Consider the following 8,471-nt stretch of genomic DNA (forward strand, 5'->3'; position numbering starts at 1 on the left):
TATATATATATATATATATATATATATATATATATATACACACACACACACATACAGTATAATTGATGTTAAATTTGCATAAATGATACCCAAAAGTAAGTCTGAATTGTCTAACCATAAACAGAAGACAGAATTGATGTTAGGCAACTGACGTCAGTTCCAAATAGCTTGAAGTAAGCCAGAAATAATAACAAACTTTTAACAACTTGCCTCAGAAATTAATCAAAATGCACCAACAAAATGATGTCTGTCCCTCGGCCTGTAAAATCAAATTCCTATATTTTCCACTAATAACGGACAAAAAATTTAATTACGTGATGCAGAATTGATTACGTCCCAATATAATATATGAACGCAGTAGCCTTTTTTTATGTAGAAAAACTGCAATTACAATAACGAAGTACACACATTCTGTCATTTCTGACTCCTCAAACCCTGTAACCTTACACACTGTAAGTAGGTATAGGTTGTATACTGTGTCGCAGCATTTGCTGCCGCGCTGCTGGTCGTCAGCAGGTCAAAGGATTGGTCAGCCTCCTGCATGAGCTCTCACACTGGGTCAGGAAAATGAGTGCAGACCTGTTGTGACCTCTGTGGCTTCCGTCACTTCTTCTTTAACTCCATCTCCCCGTACAGTACTACTGCTCCTCTTCTTCTTCTTCTCCGGTGTCGCTCGGTGCTGCAGGAATGAGGGATGACACCCAGCAGGCCCTCTTTCATCTTAGTCATTTCCTGTGTACCCTCTCAACTCCTTTTGTGCTGCTCTTTCCAGAACTTCAATCCATTCCTCGCCCCTCCATCCTCTCACCCCCTCATTCCATCTCAAATCATACACTCTCTGTGCTAGTGATAAGCCTCTCCTTGATTCACTTTTTTTTACCCATCTTTTACTGTCTCACATACGCACACACACACACACACACACACTCATGTCAAGTCAACCAGAGCTGTGGAAGAAAATGATTTAGAGTACACAGTGACACAAGTTGAACGCTCAACTCTCAGCTGAGCATATCAAGTGCACTAGAGGTGTGACTGTGTGCACGTGTGTATGTGTGTGTATGTGTGTGTCTATCCTGACAGGGAGTCTTTTGGGCAGGCCAGGGGTGGCTCTGTTTGCCCTTTCACATGTTGCATTTGGTCACCGCTGCTGTCACTTAGCTCCACCACTGGAAATTAATAAATGACATGACCACCATGGCTGGAAATGCTGTGTCTTAGCATGGAGCCCTGTGTGTCTGTGTGTGTGTGTGTGTGTGTGTGAGTGTGACTGTAGGGACACTGCTCAGCTTGGCCTCGCCTCAATACAAGTTAAGTGCAGCCATGCAGAACCAGCTGACAGCTCCCTCCCTCTGCCTCCCCCCTCCATCCTCGGCTCTTCTTCTTCCTCCTCATGCCGTCTCCCCTCAGCTTTCTCCCTCGGCTCTAACCCCTGGAAAGCTACACCATTTCCCAGTATGTGGTGACAAGGCAGCACTGAGTGTGCCCATGTGCGTGTGCGCGCGTGTGTTCGTGTGTCCATTTAGCGGTAATTTCTTGGAAGTATTAAACCTGACTATATGGGCTGCACTAATATAATTTTCTGGAGCTCCTGCAGTATTCTTCTCTCAGTTGTACAGTATGTATGAGTGAGTATTTCACTACAGTATATTGCACTTGCTAATATGCAATAAAAACTATATTTGACACATGCATGTATATATTGAACTATATATAGACAAACATATATATGCCACATACTGTATGTGTATATATTTATATATTTCCTATATTATTATATCGACAGAATATAGACATACTCTTTAAATTCTACTCTCCCTATTTTATTAACTTTTTTCCATTTTCTTAATTTGTCTTTGATCAACAAATAGAACAAGTTGATCAGTTGAAATGCTACAAATCCATTGGTCGACAGGAACTCGCCTCGTTCTCATCAAAACCACTGTTAAGTTTTTAGTATTCACTCAAAGTCCCTGTATTTAATGACTCATATAGAAGCTGTCACATTATATCAGTTAATGTGGTGATACCTCAGTAGTTCTATTCAGACTCATACAGCCAATAGATTTGACTCAACATTTGTGGTCAACCACAAGAATCCACACCATCAGCTGCAGTTGAATTTCTTACCTAAGATTCCTAACGCAGAGAAATGACCCAGAGCTATTTCAGAAGCTGCTGAATTCTCCCAAAAACAGTAGCTTTAAAGTGTCCTGCTTCGTCTCCTCTGGCAAAACTTAACTATCCTTCCTAAATGATTTTCTCTGCCCCACTTTGCTTAAAAAAAGACAAGTAGGAAAACGGTGTATCTGTACAGTACTTGAACGTCAGCTACTCAAGGTGGTTCTTCAGAATATTAATATTTTTGATGGTCGAATCATTTCGCTCTACAGTAGGCATATAAAAGGTATTTCCTCCAGATTTTCTTTGGGTGATTGTACTGTAGGTAATGGTTTCCTGTAGGAAGAAGTGTAATTTCAGTAAAACCACATCAGTCACTGCTGATCCATTATTGATACACTTTGTAAAAGAGAATTAAAAAAAAAAAAACCCGGCGGTGCAGTCAGACTTTATTTGCACTTTAGTTCTTTTTTCCCAACTTCTTCTCGACGCCGTCTCTCGACCTCACAGCGTTTTTCCGCTGAGGTCAAGGAGTTGTGGTTTAGAAGAGGAGATTTTTGTTTTCTCTTCAAGCTCGCCCGTGGACTTTAACAGCAGGGGAAAAAAGCAAAAGACAAACAGCAAAGGTAAGGCATGATTTATTTAGCTGTGTGAAGTGCGTGTTGTCTTCCACGGCTGTTCTACAGGAAAGTTTCTGGCCTTTATCTGGTGTGTTGTTAACATACAGCTATGATGGCTGCTGATGTCACTGCAGCTACTGTGGAACTGTTTTAGACGCTTGGTGTTGGACATCGGTTCCAGGGCTATTTTACTAATTTCAAATATATCCGATTTTCTTTCAAATTCAGGACACATCTATTATATCTTCTTCAAGTGTTGTGCTGCATTACATTTTTTCTAGCATTGCCGTTTTCTGCTTCTTTTTCGATAACTGCAAAAACAACAAAACAAGATGTTGCATATTGTGACCTAGTGCCAAAGTAATCCACCAAAATTCCACCAAGAAGAAATTGTATGATGGAAACTTGCAGAGATGTTTTGACCTACAGAACATGGAGGGTACGTGAGGAAGGGTTTTGTTATTTTAACAAATAACAAACCCTTTTTTCATTGTTTTTAGTTTTATTTTAGGTGATTCAGTTCCAAGTCATGAACCACGCAGCGAGGGCAATCGTGGCTTAGTTGGGTTTGGTTCCAACTACATGGCCTGGGTATTAATCCCAGGACCTGCTGGTCCCTGTGCCAGTCTGTTCTTTCAGTATTCATAGAAAAAAAGATCTTTGCAGCTGATGTTGAACATCACCAGTCATGTCTTTAAAATAAAAAAAATCAGTAATATAAATGTGTAACGATGTTTGCGAAGAATAATAGATCTTAATGTAAATTAAACCAAGTCCAACAGTACACAAATATGATACAAATACAAAAAAGGAAAAAAAGTATTAGTCAAACAAAAGGTGGGATCGTCTACAAAATATTGACCAAAGCTGAAAATGTGTGTTTAGTAATGAGATAATTAAGCAAACATACAACCAAGGTCTGACAATATTTGTAAATATTGTGCCTGCAAATCAAGCCCAAAGTACCTTTTTATAACCCACACCTGGCAACCCCCGATCTCTGACTAAGTCGTGACCCAAAACCCAAATAAAGGTGATGGATTACATCAGATAAAAACTGTGCCAAACTGTGGTTCATCCACTGTGTTGACCGCCATAAAGGGAACCAGTTAAAACAGCAGATAAAAATACAGGAACGTTAGTCACCAGAAAACCCTGGCAGATCATCTCAGGGCGGGGAGGAGGGGGGTTGTTATTTTAATTCAGAATAAGCAGGTGTAGCTGCCAGTTCTGACATCAAACCACCACCATCATCATCATCATCATCACCACCACCACTTCCCCTCGGAGGTGGCCGGCACCAGAGCTGCTCACCGGTCCAGACGCAGGGTGTCATGTTGGCCGTGTCAGCTGTAAATGATCAGGGTATCAGAGAAGGATGGCATCTGATTCAGAGCAGAGTGGCAGACTGGGCTGAGACTGAGAGAAGGCCGAGCTCCACGTCGTCTTTGAGCCAAGACAGACAGCTCTAATTCAACCTATTCTACATCTTTTTTTATACATGTTGACCAATCAGTGATGTGCTGCATTACTAAGCCCAACGCTAGGTGTGTACACTTCTTTACCATAACAATAGATAAACGAACGCAAAACAATTAACATTTGTATATTTGTATATATTTGTATGTTGTAAATATTTATATATAAGTGTGTATGACTATATACACATAATATATGCATACAAATACATACTATATATATATATATATATATATATATATATATATATACACATAATTCTTTTAAAAAAATGTTCTATATGTGTTGCTGATATCCACGTGACCAAGTTACTGTGCAGGTGGCAGTAGGTGATTACTGTGGAGAATGGTGGATGCCTTATTCGGTTGTAATATTCAATCTGCCCTCTGTGTAAAACAAAAACACAGGTTTTTGTCTTTTTAAAGTCAAGACCGCACAAGTAGTTGTCAAGAGTTAGCATTTGTTTCCGAGTGGAGTGGCAGTGCTGTGTCAAGATGTCAAGTGATCACACTGTATCATGCCCTCATTAGGGAAGAATTTGGACATTGAACCACCGCATAGATGAGTGTGTCCCTCTCAGGAAGGCAGTAAAATATCTATTTATATATACATATAAACATTAAAAATATGTTTATGTCCAAGTTATTTGAGATGCTGGTGAATTTTTTTTGAAAAAAACAAAAAAAAATCTGCCTATCCTGAATATGTGAAACATTTTACTTTGCTCATGGTTTTTCATTTTTAGGTTCAGCGTGTTGAGGTTCATCTTTAAAAAAGTGGGACAATTTGGAAATAGCCTTGAATTTTGCACAGATGAAGAAGAGGGGGGGAGGAATAATGGGTGTGGAGAGAGAGGGAGGGGGCAGTCCCTGCTGAAGAGGAATGAAACAAATGGATATGAAATGCTATTTGATGATATGAGATTTTCTCGTGGAGACTGGGAACATGGAGCTTTTTCAGTGTGCCGGGCTTCTCTCCCCAAAGGCTGGTTAGAGGCTCTCGCTTTCAACACTGCTCTCTCAAGCTGTACAACACAACAGCAGTTCAAATGGGAGCCAAATCCAAACCGGCAGCTTCCTTTCATCCCCCGGCTAATTACCTGCAGGGTGACCGTATGCTTATTAAAATTCTCCCCCAAAAAGAGTTGTCTTCAAGCCTTACAAGGCAACAAGCTCAAAACTGGATTTTTCTTTTTCATTTTCACCATGTTGGAGAGATGAAATTATGAAAATGGTCCTGAGGAAGAAAAAAGTGGCGTCCTGACATTGCAGTAATGTGGTGTAAAATTGGCTGAAATTGTAAAATACAGAAACAAACAAGAGGAGTGTGAGAAGTGATGATGCTGCACTTGACTGTAATGAATAATTCCACAGTCTGTTTTTGTTATTCCGTTTGGTGGATCACTGAGAGATTCTCCCTGTCATCAGTACTGACAGTTTTAATTCTGACCTATTCTCCTGATCTTCTCTGAATCACATTAGTGCTGGTTTTTGTGTTGTAGAAACACACTCTTCGAGTCATGGTTTCCTATATTACACTCTCTGCTGCCCGGCTGCAGAGGTTTCTGCTGCTCAAAACCACAACTGACATTAAAAAAAAAAGAACCCTTGTCCTTCTCTGTGTTAAACTCAAAGTCCAAGATTTTTTTGGTATTCTATTAAAGAACCTCTGCACAAAGCACCTTTCAGTGCGACCCTCTACCCTTACAAAATGTCCAACAAGGGTGTTAAACTTATCTCTTCTGAGCTCTTTTTTTATGAAAGAACCAGTGATTTATTACTTGGATCAAAGAAACTGAGGTTTACAATTAATTTAGTGTAATAGTTCCTTAATACTGTGGTTAAAATATGTCCCTTTAGTGATAGGGGTTGCATGAATTAGAATTAATTCCTGTTTAATTGTGCCCATATTTCAGTGGCTGTGATGGTGGTTGCTAGGCTGAGGTAATTTATTTCCTACTTAGGATGAGAGATAGTCCGTGGCCGAGGCTGCCAGGGGAGGAGTGGTTAATTGCAGTAGATTGCCTTATCTCCTTGTAATTATGCCTGTCTCTTTGGAGTTCCCTTGCTCCCAATGACCAATCGATACTATCAGACCGCAGACAAGGAGGAAGAGGTGGAGGCAGAGATGTGAGTCCCAGACCAGACTTTTGGTTTATGCAAGACACAGGCTCTGGACTGCAGATAGCGGCAAGTAGGTTTTGAAGGAAGCACATTCACTTTAATTAACTTTACCCACGAACACCCACACAGCAGCCAGGAGAAACACGCTTCACTGCTGCTGCCATGTCAGGCACTTGCAACCCTGAATTTAGGAGATAACTTTTGCTCACGAGGTAAAAACACAAATCATGTTAATTATCCTTTATGTACCAACCAGGCCGGGTTTGTGATCCTGAGCCACATCGGTTTTGATTGAGATGTACGTCCGACTGCACTTGACAAATCCACCTATGTATTCCTTCAGAGTCTCTTGAAAAACAGTGCACTGCAAAATATACTGCTGCAGGATTTGCAGGATTTACCAGAGTAGGGGAGGAATAGCAAATGAAACGCAAAACAAGTTTGAAAAATGGGTCATGGCACAAAGGAATAATAAAGTCAGGTAATCTAATTTGACCTGCTTAGCAGGTGGAATAACACATTCTGACCAGCAGTCTTAGATGCATAAACAATACAAGTGAATGTGATTCAAACTAGAGTGAAAAATGAAGTTGTATCTGTAGCATTATACCTTTCAAGGAAAACACTTCATTTAGCTCATGCTAGCATCATTCCTCAGTCTAATGCACTCTACATTTTGCAGTTGCTTTATTAAAATAAACCCTGCTAGCTAGGCTATGCTAAAGCAGCTAACGCCCTCCACCGCTAATTACTAAATACAGAAGCGTCCTGATCACATCGCAGAAGGAAAAAATAAAGGGGATAGCATCTGTAAAACACAAGTGAAAACTATCAGAGATGGCACCAGGTCACAACCTGTTTTTTTGTGTGTGGACTGAAGTCATTTAAGTTCCTTTAACAGCATTAAATGCAGGCCAATTTAATTCGTTTGTCACATGCTAATATGTGGTATTATAGCCTGTATTTTCCAGTCCCAGCTAAAATTTGTGCTATAATGCAGACGGCTTTGGTATATTTGTCGACAATCAAAGCAGAGGTCCTCAACTCTGAGCAAAGGGAAAGGAATGAAAAGGAAATCATTTAGATTTCATTCTGTTTTTTCACCCAAGGTTGTGCCCTTGTTACTACGACGCTTAAGGACCTTTTACTTCATTCTCCCTTTGTGTTATATATGGTTTCTGAGAGGGACCAGTGCCTCTGTTGCGTCAGGAAATGACAGCTCTGTCAGACTTATTGTACTTCATGTCAAGAACATGGATGTGGGCGAAAGGAGTGCAGCACAGAGGTCAATGTCACATGGTGGGAGGCAAATATTTTCGAAAACCGCACCGCTCACGTCCCACTGTTTCTCTATCAGTCCAGTCGAGCCTGGGTGATCGATGTCAAACTGCAGCAAAGTGTTACAGTGGGTATCATCGTATTGACAGGCCCGCCGGTGTGTGCTGGCTGCTGTGCTGCCCCTGCACTCGCAGGACTGTTTAATCTAATACATATCCACGCCATCCATTCACTGAAAACCTAATTTTGTGGAACAAATCTACTGTATGATTAACCAGCTGGAAAAGTTTTGGCTTCCCATTTGTCTTTTGGGTGAACTTGAGAAAGGCGTAGTGCACTCTAAGAATTCTTTGAGGAGAAATTGAGATCAGAAAACTTAAAAAGGCCAACGGGGCCTCTGGGTAACTGCTTTTGTCTCGCTTCTCTTTCTCTACTCTCTGCAAGCTCGCCTTTCATTCTCTTTAATTATATATATTTTGTGAGTTTTGTTGGTATCAAATCTTGACATTTAAAGCTTCAAAGATCAGTCGATTGCGCCGCGCATGTCCTTGATGATATGGAAGCTGTAGGTGATTGTAACAGAGCGGGCCTGGAAGTGGATGCTGTTGCCTGTAGGGCTTATTAGTGATAATTCCTGATTCATTTTTACATCATAATAGCAAAGACCTCACAAAGAAAGATGAAAGCACTGTCATCAAACTGTTACTTTGAAATGCAAAAGGTTTTTCAAACCTGCCTGATCATGACTCCCCCCTCCTCTTAACCGCCTGTGGAAAAAAGGCTCCTGTGCTTCCCCTACTGTTGATTGCTCTCAGGCAATTTCAAGCACTTTTCAATCAACTACAGTAGA

The 8,471-nt window shown here is 40.7% G+C and overlaps 1 protein-coding gene across 6 annotated transcripts in view; it reads left to right on the forward strand.

Annotated features, from left to right (window-relative positions):
• Positions 1-8,471, forward strand: part of rbfox3a (RNA binding fox-1 homolog 3a) — a 413,293-nt gene that overhangs the window by 45,639 nt on the left and 359,183 nt on the right. The window lies entirely within an intron of this gene.

This window comes from Cynoglossus semilaevis, chromosome 8, assembly GCF_000523025.1.
Source record: "Cynoglossus semilaevis isolate Cse_v1.0 chromosome 8, Cse_v1.0, whole genome shotgun sequence".
In the NCBI taxonomy this organism is placed as follows: Eukaryota; Metazoa; Chordata; class Actinopteri; order Pleuronectiformes; family Cynoglossidae; genus Cynoglossus; species Cynoglossus semilaevis.